This window comes from Solanum pennellii, chromosome 6 (genome assembly GCF_001406875.1).
Source record: "Solanum pennellii chromosome 6, SPENNV200".
NCBI classification, from domain to species: Eukaryota; Viridiplantae; Streptophyta; class Magnoliopsida; order Solanales; family Solanaceae; genus Solanum; species Solanum pennellii.
Window position 1 is genome coordinate 56,621,011 of NC_028642.1, and position 14,161 is coordinate 56,635,171.

Below are 14,161 nucleotides of genomic sequence, written 5' to 3' on the forward strand. Positions count from 1 at the left end.
AATGACACTCATCCTCAATTCCATTGTCAGCTTTTTTTTTAAAAAAAATAATAATTATACTAATAAGTGATTTATTTATTGTGTAGACATGAAACTGAAGAAAAAGATAATTATCAACGAACGACGATTACATTTTATTTAACGTGTTTAAGCTTTAATAATTGTTAGAAAAATATTGATTTGGTAGATTTGCATGTCATCAATTTAAATAATAATTGGTATTGACTTTGGATAAGCATGCCTAAACAATAATCTCATTATTCTAAAATTTTAGGTAAGAATTGTTGTATTTACAAAAATAATTGTCTATGTGGGAGACGTTATACTTTTATACGTCTGGCATTTTCTTTAGTTTACCATGAAATAGTACTTATTTGAATAATTACATAGCAAATCATGGTTACCTAACAACGAGGCAGAAAAATAATAATATGGCCTAACTAGCTACTCACTACTAATAATTATGTCCTAGCTACATGTCATAGTTTTTGTTTCTATTTTATAATTACGATTAAATTTGCGTACATCTCAATTATATATTTGAAGAACAAAGTTATAACATTCCATTCTTTTGTTTGAGTATTTATTATATTCTGATTCTTAATTTTGAGTATTAAATTTTATCTCTTGATTTGAGACTTTTCGTATGTTAATTTTATGTTTTAGAACTTATCGATATGATTAATTTAAGACTCGAAGAATTCGAGTAAATTTCAAATAAAAAATCACATATTATGGATTATTATATATATGTAGGTAAAATGATCACAATAATGTAAAAAGCTAAGATTTTTAACTCAATTTTGAGAGAACTAAACTATGGTTTGGGTGAATCATAATTCGACTTGACATATTATTATACAACGTTGATATAGTAATTTTTTTATATATATTTCATAAACATCTATACTTTCTAAACAAAATAAATATTTATTTCTTCCGAAATTTCAACTTAAATCTCTACGACTTTTACAACTTTAAATAATTACATATGCTACGACCTCAAAATTGTCATCAATTATTATTAGTATAGTCAGATAAGAGAATTTGACAAGTCATAACTTATGTGATTAAAGTGAAAAAGATATAGATACTGTACTATGATCTGATAACTATTTTTACACGATTACTAGCGTTACACTGCTTTTTAGTGGCCCATCAAAAAATGTTAACACTTGTCAAAAAAACAAAAAACAATAGGTGACAACTTTTTATTTGCTATACCCACAAATCACAAAGGTTGCAGCTTATATATGCATTTGATATAGTGGAATTCTTTTTTTACTTTATTAGTCTATTTTAATGTATCGTCATTGATAACCTGTCTAATTTTTCAAGTTAATAGTCAACACTTTTATAGACGGTTTACCTATGATTACAAATGTGAGTTGTGACATTTAACTTAAAGAAGTCACATATCAACAAAACATAAAAGATTGAATATATATAGATTACAGATCTAGGCTTAACTGGACAATATTACTAACAGATTATCCCTTACGAATGATATCAGAATCACTTTTATCTCAGTCTAGACAAATTTCATTTATGTCGTAAATATTTAAAATCAATATTCAATTTCGAATAGTTAGTGATATTTTTATATGGGAGAGTCAAGTAAATATGCTTGGAGCCCCTAAATGCCCTATCCTAAGTGACTTGGGGGGTGGCAAAAATTGAACCATGTATATTGCACTTTATTCCATTGGTCTTTTGTGGTCCAATGTCCCTATTTTCCCCCTTTCTCAAGACTCCTTTATTTTGCCTTTTGGGCAACATTCTTGTATTTACATGTTCTATGTTTTTGTAAACCTATAAATGTAAGAATATTAAGGTGTGGACATGGTCAAGAGTACTATAACTACTTAGGAAATTAAATTTGTTCTAATTTTCTTTTGTTTCATGCATGTGTATCCTTGCTTTTGTTTAGTTTTTGTCTTTCTCTTTTGGTCTTTTTGCTCCTTTTAATTAAAAAAAAAAAGAAAAAGACAATGGGAATAATTTGTTGAATATCCAACTCTTTTCTTTTTCTAATACTTAATTTCCCAAGATAATATTGATTAAGGTTGTTCTAAGTGTTATATTCTGTTAAGTCTCCTTTTCTTGAGTTATTATATGTTAGGTTTGCTGACATTCCAGTTATTGTCTTCACCTTTTTGTAGATTTATTTAATTGGAAAGTAAAAGATATTCTTTTATGTATTAATTAATTAATTAAAATGACACCCTTTTGGGGGTCTGTGAAAGGTTTATGCATTTATATATTCTACTACTATGATTCTATCATACTATATACTTTTTAACAATTTATAACTAATTATTAAGAAACTCTCCTCCTTGCACATGGTTGGTGGAGTGAAGCAAATCTAATTTTTATAAAATTTAACCTTAATATAAATAGTACGAAGGAGAGTTTTGGACCAACGCAAAAATTATCTTTATATGGCTTATAGGTCACAAATTTAAGTTATAGAAAAAGTCATTGAATATTTGTACTAAGACAAACTTTTCGCATCATAATTCCTTAAATATGATATTAATTGTCTCTCACACTTATTTGCTTTTTCAATAGTTATAGTTAGCTTAATTGTTGGGAATCTTCATCTTGAGATAATATAAAAAAGATGTTGAAATTAATGAAATTTTTATAATTCAAAAATATTAAAATTCACTCAATTGAGCAAATTGTGGCACATATTAGTTTATGTGAATAAAGTGTAGAACAGAACAGTAAAGTTCAATGTCCTTAATTTTGTTACAATTTTATAACTAAGATTTAATCTGTATAAGAAACTTATTATAACATTGATAATATAATTAATACCTCCAAAATGAGAGGGAAAAAAAAGAAGCAAAATGGACTTGGAGAAACATAGAAAGGTATCAAAATGAATATATATCATGAAACATAAAAGGTCCACAAAAATAAAGTTTCTCTTTTTTGTTGCAATAATAGTTCTAAGAAATGAAAGTCAATAGTAGAACAATTCTTTTTTCATTTGGTTGTGTTTGGTAAGGTGGAAAAAAAATTATTTTAATTTTTTTTATTTATTTGGTCAAAAAATTTTGATAATATTTTCTTAAGAAAAATAATTTTTTGAAAATAAGGAAAATAATTTCCTTCGATTAAAGTTTCACATTGATTATGTTTTCTCTTTCTTTAACATACCTCATCTCACCCAGCACAATAATCCTATCACCACCTTTAATAGTGTTTTTAAAGATTATAAATAAAGATAATGTTAAATGATTAGAAAATTTGGCCTGAATTTGACCTGAAATTCTAAAAACATAATATTTTTTTAATTTTAAACTAATCTTTTTTTATTATTTAGTTAAAAGATATTAACGTTAAAATGATAAAAATATTTTAAAAGGTAAAATACCATTCTGACCAAAAAAAATTTCTATATATAAATACTTTTAAGATAATACTTTTTGCTTACTTATCTAATATAAATAAAATAATAATAAGGAAAAATCTATTTATTTTTTTAAATACATATGTTCCAAAAAAATGAATTATCCTTCGTGACATCACACCCCTAATAGGCAAAAGGAAACAAAAAAAAACATGATTTGAAAAAATAAATAATTAAAGCTTCTCATTATTACGTCCAAAAACGCAGAAGGATCGACAATTTTTGGTATGTTATAATTTGGTTTTCTTTGTTAAAGAATTTAATCATTCATTACATAATTATTTGATATTATGGTGGTATCAAATATTTCAAAAATTCTCAAGATTTCACCTATATCTTTTTGGACTACTATTGAATATTTCTTTATGAACTTTTACCAATTAATTAAGAAAGATAGGTTTACTCATCATAATATAGGTTCAAAGAGCTAATCAGAACTCAAAACAATTTTTGGGTGTTGGGTATGAACAATTTCTTAAAATTGTTTTTAAATTTTTTCTTGTTTAATTAGTCAAACTTTTAGATTCTAGGAAAATGACTTTATAGTAGAAATAAGAAAAAAAAAATTTCATAAATGACGTTCTATATTAATTATATGCTCTTTATTCTCTAACACAACTTCATTTTCCCTGCTATCCTAGTCCCCATCCCCACCCAATTTCAAAAATATTTTATCGAACATCTGAAAATACGTAAGAAGTTTACCGAATAAAGTTCTTAATAAAAAATTCTTCCATAAAAACAACAAACCCTAATGTAAACTAAATAAAATATGTCAATTTTTAGAATCCTAGACTACTGAAATATCAATATTTTCAGTTATCTCCTTCAGCTCTTCAATCTTTACCATGTCTCAAGACTTTTATGCTTTAATCTTGTGGCTCAAATTTTAGGCCAATATCAACTATTATTTTGCTAAAAAGATCTCTAATTTATTTTGCATTTTCTATTTTTGTTTAAATTTCAAATTCTGTAAAAAAATCGTATCGTATCGATATAATACAACAAGATTTTATGTTTTACCTATTGAAGGTGTGAAAAAGGTGTACACGTTACATATTATTGATGATGGTAATATTTGTGTGAAAAAGCATTTTAAGGATTGTAGGCATTATAATTAATTTACTTTGAGGTCTAATTCAATATGGACATGTTTTTTTTTTTTTTGACATAAAAGCTTGTAATTCCATGTTAATGAGACACTGAGATCTAGAAATATTGAAATTGTCCATAAATATTACGACCTTTTAATAATAAAAAGAGATTATTGTTTTTATCATATCACCCTTTTTTCCACTTGATGTTGGCTATTGTGGTTACACAATTAAGTTAATTATGTTAAACCTAAAAGATTGATCTTATGATCAAAAAGAGATTCTTGTTGAGATTACGAATCAAAACACAATTTTTTTACGCAATAAAGCATACCCATGGGCCATGCATAAAACAACATTTGATAAGAAAAACAGTAATGATAAAATATGTAACTTAAAAACTAATAGGATTGACTTATAATTCTGTCATATATATGAAAATTAGACCTCAAGTTGGATAAGCGAGTCATTCATTACTTGTGTTGGTGGGAGGTATGTATATAGTAATTATCTGATAAAATATGCGTAGGCTGAATAATTAATAATTAACATTTGTCACTATAAAAATTGGTAGGGCACGACCATGGCATGCCTCTCAGACCAAATCATATATATCTATATAGACTGACTTCGTTATAATTGGATAAATATATAACTAATCTTCTGCTAGAAGTGGATATATCAACTTAATTGATGTAGTGTTGATAATTAGTAGATACTTAGGGCCCGTTTGGATGGGCTTAATAAAAGCAGCTTTAAAAAAGTACTTTTGAAAGTGCTGAAACTTATTTTTAAAATAAGCAGTAATGCGTTTGGATAAAAGTGCTGAAGTTGCTATGCCGAACGTGAAAAGGGAAAAATGGAAGAAAGAGATGTTAGGGTTATGTGGGTAATTTGGAGATTGTATAAAAATATTAAGGGCAAAAAGATAAAAATGTGGTCAACTTAAAACAGCTTATAAGCTAAAAAAAAGAAAGAAAAACACCCCTACCCCAGCTTTTAACTTTTGGCTTAAAATAAGTTTTTTTTAACTTAAAATAAGTTATTTTGAGTATTGCCAAACAGCTAAATAAGTCAAAAACCAGCTTTTAAGTCAGTTTGACCAACTTTTAAGCTGAACCAAACAGGCTCTTAGTTCCAATAGTTGGTGAGACTAATTATAAATCTTCTTTTATGAAAAGGATTGAAAAGAAAGAAGTAATTACAAGAGAGAAGAAGTTAGGTGAAAAAATAAATTGAAATGGTTGAATTTATATTTTGAATGTACTTAATTATGGATTCGGCTTTTCTCTATTTTTCTTGTCTCTATTTCCTCAAATTCTAATCTTGATTAGTAATATATGCCATAGAACAGATTTAATTAATCAAAATATATCCCTAACCCTAATTTAGATAATGAATATATTTGAATGGTTATAGGGTTATAGGTAACTGTGACATTAATTAGCTTTACTGTTGTTTTTTGACAAGATAAGAAATATTTTTTGTACACTTTTAAGTTTCTTCACATGTTTGGAGCAAAATTGTCCATATCAATATGGAATTTAATCTCATATATTTACTCATTTGATTTTTTTTAAAAAAAAATCACATAAATACACAACTTAATATATCATAATCTCTAAAATTTTCTATCATTTAAAATATCGTAAAATCCCCTCTCGAATACATTCCCACATTTCCGTCTCGGAATATCCCTCTCTCCTCTCAAATACATCCCTCATATCATGAATCATGTTGATAGTTATGTATCCGACAACAAGGGACACAACAAAAAAGTACAGACTAATGTATCCAACAACAAAGGATTGTATACGACGCAACATAATCTTAAGTAAAGTATCATTTGCAATGTATCGAACAACCAAAGAATGCATCTGAGAAAAATGAAAAATTCAGGATTTTTGTAATCGGAGAATTCCAGGTTAGGATGAAATTAGCCCCAAATGTATGAGATTTATCTACTTTATACAACCAAAACAAAGAAGAGAAAAAGAAAGATTTTGGGCTTTGAGCCTTTTCATTCAGAAGCCCATTCACTTATGGGTGTGTATGAGATATGGATCTTTATTATGGGCCTTGGGCCTTCAGTTAGAAATCCAATTACTTTCAGAGTATTTTCTTTTTAACTTTTAAACCCAAAATTTTCCAATCATATAGGACTTAATTAGTATCCCTACTAAAAAACTTAAACATTTATCATTTTAGTACATCATCTATCAATTTTTATCTGTTTTTTAAAGTTCATAATTGTTATATAGGATTTTAAAATATTAGTGATTTATATTAAAATTAACATTACTTTCTTAAAAACACTTATACAAATTCAAATCTAGTCCATACTCCATAAACACATGTTTACTTGTGTAATCCAGCTTTAGTGCATTCTTGAGGTAATTCAATTTATAAAAGATCCAAAGAAGTGAGCTAATTGTTTGAGTGGTTCAAAGCCCAAGAAAGTAGTTTACCTCACAGGTCCATGTAAAACCTCCGTCTACTAGCCAACAATTTTAATTAGAAATTTCAAGTTTCAAACGATAAAAATAGTATTGAGGATAGGACAACCTACTCGGTGCGCGATACCTGAATTAGTCGAGCAGAGATAGACTTCAGATGCAGGAAATTACACCTAATGAAATTGAAAATGTGTTGAAAACAATGGTTCGTTTATATTGAATAGTCTCTTGTATATATATTTTATTTTATTATATAAACATTTTCTTGGGTTAGGTGAAGGTGTTTGCTAGGAATACATATAAGGTGTGAATTTGTAACCAACTTAAATATTAATAACTTCAATAGTTCAATAATTTGTAGTTACATAATCATATGCATGTCACTTATAGTACATAATTACTAAGTAAATTTCTTCGATAAAATTTTAATTGATAATCTGATAAAATTGATATTTAATTTGTTATCGTATATTAAAATTCACTCATCTATCGTGAAAAAAGAATCTTTACAATATGAGTATATATAATTTAAATATGTTCTTTTTATTATCTATTATAGAAGAAAAATTCAACCTAATAATGCTCTCTCCCATATTCTTTATTTTTTAAAAGAGAAAAGGTAACTGTTTTTTAAGTTTAGGAGCACATGATAATTAATTGTTTTTAAAAAAGTCATTGCTCAATGGCATGAAGACACAACAAAGGGTTAGGTAAAATCTCGAATATGCTTTAGAAGCCCTAATATTTAATTAAAGGTAGTGTTTTTGTTATTACTTAGCACTAATGACAATCATATCCTACTCCATTCACTTAACCTTAATTTAAGGATATTATTATGATAACTAGCATAATGAAAGTAGAGTTTGCATGGAAACCTGTCAATATGAGATTTGTTTATTTTGCATGGCCAAAAGTGCAAATTTGCTCATCGTTTTATTATTTTTATGACATATTCTTTTATTAGATAAGCTACCTTTTCATTGTGATGTAAATAAAGAATATAATAAGTATATGATAGCAATAAAGAAAAATATATCATTCATACTTGCTGGAACTATCACCTGTCTTTACTTTCTGAAACATTTTATAGCCCAAGCAATTAGCAAATTCACAAATTCATATATCGTTCGACAATTAGTTTATCAATATATTACAGAGAAAATTATATATAATGACAAATTAATAAATCAAATAATTATTATAATCACTTTTTGATTTAATTGTGTTCCGTAGCAAATTGTTTGTCAATAATCTGTCTCCCTCAAAATCTCGCTCGCTCCCTCTCACTTTTATACAAATACAAGTGTATAAAATTTGTTTCTATTTGTATAAAGCGAGAGGAAATTGTATATATACATATATTTTTGTTCCCCTCTCTTCCCTCTCCCAGATTTCTTTCACCACTCTCCTTAATCTCGCTCGCCACCCTCGCCTCTCTCACATATACAAATAAAAACGAAATGTATAAATTGCGTTTCTGTTTGTATAAAGCGTCAGAATATTGTATATACACATGCAAATACATATATTTTCGTCCTATACACTTATAACTATACAATAAAAATACTCACCTGCCCAGTTTCTTTTACCTTTCTCTCTTTCTCGTTTTATACAAATTCAAATTGTATATAATTTCTCTCTTTCTCGTTTTATACAATTCAATTCAATTGTATATTCTCTGCCCAAGTCTCTTTTGTTTTTCTCTCTTTCTCAGTTAATATAAATTCAAATTGTATATAATCATTCTATACACTTATAGTTATTATATATGTGTATAGCGAATTATACATTTATATGTTTGCTATGAAGTGCAATTATGCAAACTTTGCTATTTTTTTTTTGTGACAACCCCCTCGGGATTCACATATTCAGGTATTGTCTCTGCCATGGGCGGNTTGTGGATCCCGAGGGGGTTGTCACAATACAAATATAAATTTTATGTTTAATATATGTGAAAGTTGCCCTATATTATATGCATATTTAGTATAAATTATATACAGGTTATACATTTTATACATATTTTATAAATTAATTGGTCAAAGTATTTAGAACTGGAATTATCCTATTATATGAATTGTTTCATGTCTATATTTACTTCACTAAAAATGATCGTTAACAACAATTAAGTAGCGATAACAATTGTCACTGAATATGTAATTTAAAAACAATAAACATTCTTTATAAATGTCCTTAAAGCCTATAACTAATGACCGTAAAGGCTTTAGCATACTTTGTTACAAAACTACCCTTAATTATTAGAAATGGTACAAAACTACCCTCCATTCATCTATAGCCTTCATAATACCCTTCTCATCAACCTATTGACTCCAAAATACCCTTGTCACTCACCTTTGGTTCAAAATTGACCACTTATTTAATGATTTTAAATTTAAACAATTTAAATATTTTTTAATACGTGAGGCTCAACTATTTTTATAATTTAACTTTTTAATATAATTTGTAAACCAATCTACTGACCACCCATTACTAATTGAACTTCATCCAATTAATAAATCCCCCCCATTACGAATGCAACAATAGGAAAGCCACTGCTAATGAGTGTTTCTAAAAATTTGAGGCAAAAATGTTTATAGAAGTAAATTATCATACATTCAAGTACTCAATTAAAACATATTAAGTATAATTCAAGTGTCTAAATAAAAACTACCGATAAACTTAAAAGTCTGACTATGTTCATTTTAATTATTCATTCGTCTCAATTATGTGATGTTACTTAATAGATAATTTTTTTAAAAAAATACTATATTAAAGTTTTCATAGTTAAAACAAATAATAAATATTTATAAAATTATATTTAAAAAGTGCATGAATTAATTCGGATGTACTCTTTCTTTACCTTTAATATAAATTTCGAATTTATGTTTGAAAAAGAATCCTATTGAAAGTGTCCTCCTATATAAGCGGCTCAACCTAAATTTAATTGGACTTCAATTCGGACTCGAACAATTTTGGATGTCATTTTTAGGAATCTGTAATTTCGTCGTGCTTCAGTAGTGTTTAGGATAATTTTGGTATTAGAATTTATTTATTAATTGGTAGAGGCTTAATTAGTAATGGGTGGTTAGTGGGTTGGTTTAGAAATGATATTAATAAATTCAATATTATCTAATAGTTGAGCGCAAGTATTTAAAAAAATATTTAAATACCTTAAATTTAAAATCGTTAAATAAGTGGTCAATTTTGAACTCAAAAGTGGATGTAAAGAGTATTTTGGATCCAATAGGTGATGTATAAGAGCATTTTGGATCCAATAGATGAATAGAGTATAATTTTGTACCATTTTTAATACTTTAAAATATTTTAGGTCCTTTTTTTGTATATTTATTGTTGCTAAAATCTATTTTATCTGAGTGATTTATGAGTGTAATGTTAATAATCTCTTTCTAATATTAGTAATTCAGCAGAAATAGTCACCATACATACAGACATACACATCGCTAAAATGTGAGCGACAAACAACTTCCTTATCAAATACTATAACGAAAATCTTTTATAACTCTAGATTTCATATCACAAACTTTTTGATGATAAATTTCATAGTTAGTTAATGATATTTATTTTTTAGCACATATAGTTTTGTCAGCACTGACGAGAAGTATTCGTCAAATACATTCAGACTATAAGTGGACAAGTTTAAAATCTTGATTAACTTGCTCATAAGAAGACAAGAAACTTTATAAGTATATAGTTGGGGATTAAAAGTGATTGTACGGGTTCATGCAATATCTTCGAATTATTAGCAACTTCAAAATCATTTTCATAAAAGTTTCAAAGTTAAAAGACATATGGTACAACCCTACAAAGGGTCCTATTATGCTTTTCCAATTTTCGAAAACCCACTTAATTACAGTTTATACTAATCTTCAAGAAAATTCTCATTTAATTTACAGTTTTTTCACAGTGTATTGTCAACCTTCATGATTCAAAATTGAAAGTTCAGGATATAATTATGGAGTTTCACATTACAATAAAAAAGCGGCCGGTAAATAATAGAGATTAAAAGTTTGAAATATATATGAATTTTGATGGAAATTGTTGTAACAATTTCAAACTTTGGTATCGAAGGACCTATTACTCATGCTTTATCCAATAGTGTATTTTAAAGATATATAAGTATCCACATGGACATCATAAATATTGTATCATTATAAATAGAAACTTGTATTTCCAGTTGGACACATATATACACACTTATTAAATAGTACATGGAGCTAATAGGTCCTGTCCAAAGTTTGAGATTGTTATAACAAATTCAGTCAAAATTTGAATATATCTCCGACCTTTTTTCCTAAATAATATAAAAGGTATCAAGTATCAAATAGACGGTGTTAAACATATCAAAATAAAACGGAATCAATAAATGGATGGGTCTTGACCTTGACATAGCGGTGGGAAAGTTTAGATGATGTATTATTGTTTTGGACTTGATAACACTATAAGAAAACTGTGAATTACATGAAATTTTCATGGAAATTAGTATGAAATTTCGCAAGAAATTTATTTTTATGCAAATTTTCATACTAATTCCTAGAAAAATTCCCATGTAATTCATAATTTTCTTGTAGTGTAATCTTGCTGTTGATTTCGCCAACTTACCACCTAATCAGTGACAAACAACATTTTAATTAAGGCCCACAACGATTAATGAAACAATAATAATAATAATAATAATATGACATAATCATCAAAATGGGACCCAAAACAAGACTAATCTCCAACCACTTTTGTTAGATTAAGGAGATTAATGGGAACTAATCTTCCACTCTTTTTTCTTAAAAAAAAGTGAGATTAAATTAATTCTTAATTATCTTAACCATCTAATATCTACAAGTGCATGCAGCACCAAATACTAATGCTGATAGTAATTGTTAATTAATGCTTCGAGAAAATGCACCATGAACCACATCGTTATAACTAATAATTAATCTAATCACTACTTGTTACTTTTCCTTTTCAAATTAATTTTCCTTTTTAAAGTACCATCCCTTTCCCTTTTTTTCCCCCTTGATGTGATAACAATTTTCAAAAGGCTTTTGTCTCTATATCAACCTCAATTTCCAAATATTATAAATAAATTGACAATAGAAGAAACCATAAGAGTTTTTCTGGCGGTGGTATATTGAAATAATTAATCTAAGAGCAAAATTCAACGTATATAATATAGTGTTTGGTTGGTCTATGTAAGAAAATAAATTGTGATATAACTAATGCACGTATATTTTACGATATTAAATTGTGTATTGTTTTATAATTTGATATTAATAAACAACTTCTTTAATATTAATCGTAACATAATAATCTTTTAAATTTAATCCCCACCATAACATATTAGTACACCAAAAAGGACATTGCTAGCCTCATGATTTACGTGTGGTACTTAGTTTTCTAGTATTTCTCTAGCAAATTATTTGGTAGTTTTAGATCTCTACCATACCTTATGTAATGATAATGATGTGAATATTCTTAAGTTGATCAAATAAATATATATATATATATATGTAAGTCAACAATATATTGACTTATGTCTTTATATGAATTAACTTCATCGATGATACCGACTTAACTTGGCAATTGAGAAACGTATTCTATCCTTATCTTTCCCCTTCATTCTATTTTTTTAAAAAATTGATTTTTATATATATGAAATGTATCGTGTGTTTTATTAGATTGATAAAAGTATCTAATATGAGTAATTTTGTATAGCCCTAATATTTCCTTTCTTTTACTTGGTAGACGACTCATATAGTACTACAGGAAAATTATGAATTATATGGGGATTTATTTGGAAATTAGTATGAAAATATGCAGGAAAATAAGTTTTCTGCGAATTTTCATACTAATCCGTAGGGAAATCCCATGTAATTCATAGTGTTTTTGTAGTGTAGACCTTTAATGCACTAATTAACTGTACTGATAATTAACTAATATCGATATATATTAAAAAAGATAATTTCAAAGCTATTTTTTGAATATATACAAAATGAATTATTTGTTGATTCGCCATAAATATCGAATATAAATAAGTATGTGGTATGTTTGCGGAAATACGATGCCACGCATTGCAGTCGCTACCGACAATTAATAAGTCCATCTGATTGGGTAATCCATTTGAATAATAGAAGCGGTTGGGCCCCGCCAAAAGAAAGCCTAAAAAATTGTAATGGTGTCTTACGGGTCCCACCTCAACTATCATCCGTCTATTTGTGGGACCCAACTTGTCTAAGATAACGCTGTTGCAAGTTGACGCGTGCACAGTACCACGTTCTTTAGGGCCCCTTAACGTCGAATAAAATAAGGAGTAATTATTTCAATATTTTAAGAAATAAATATTATAATAATATAAAATTATGAAAAAATGTTTAATATAGTCTTTAATTTTATTATTTAAAATTGATGTATCTCTTTTTATTGAAGCGACTCATAGATATCCTTACTGTTATACGATTGACTCACATTATCATGCATTAGTGTCTAACGGAAGTGAAAATAAATAGCTCTAAATTTATTTTTTTAAAACTTTAAATTTTGAAAAATTCATGTGGGGTATATATATGATACTTCTATCAAAATTCAAGGTAAATTTTAATCTTTTTCATACAAAAAATATTTTTTGACTTTTTTGATTATCATTATTTGAGTTTCTTATTTTTTCTTATTTCATTCTTTAGTGTAGAAAAATTTAAAACTATTTTTTTCGGCTATATTATAATTTTGTTTTTGTATTTGTAGAAATAAAATAAATTATGGGATATTTGTAATAAATTTTACAAAAAAATTAGTGAAACATAAATAAATTTGACCATCAAAATAATAAATTTAAATTAATCATTGTAACAAAAAAGTAAAAAATAATATGTGTGAGGAGGATCAAATATAATACTCCATATGGATTATGTTTTTCAACAAAAATAATTAAAATTAATTTTTTCACTTCCTTAGACGAAAAGGGTATATATTAGTCATTCGTATAACAATAAATGTATATATAAATCACTTTCATAACAAGAGATATATCAACTCTAAAGGCCAACGTTGAGGGATATATTTGATCCTTTTACCTAAAATTGTTTTTATCGTAATCCATGTTTGATGTTAAACTATAAAATTTCGACTATTAGCTAGTACTCTTGCATGAATTCTATTTTCAACCTTTGATTAGCTACAAAATC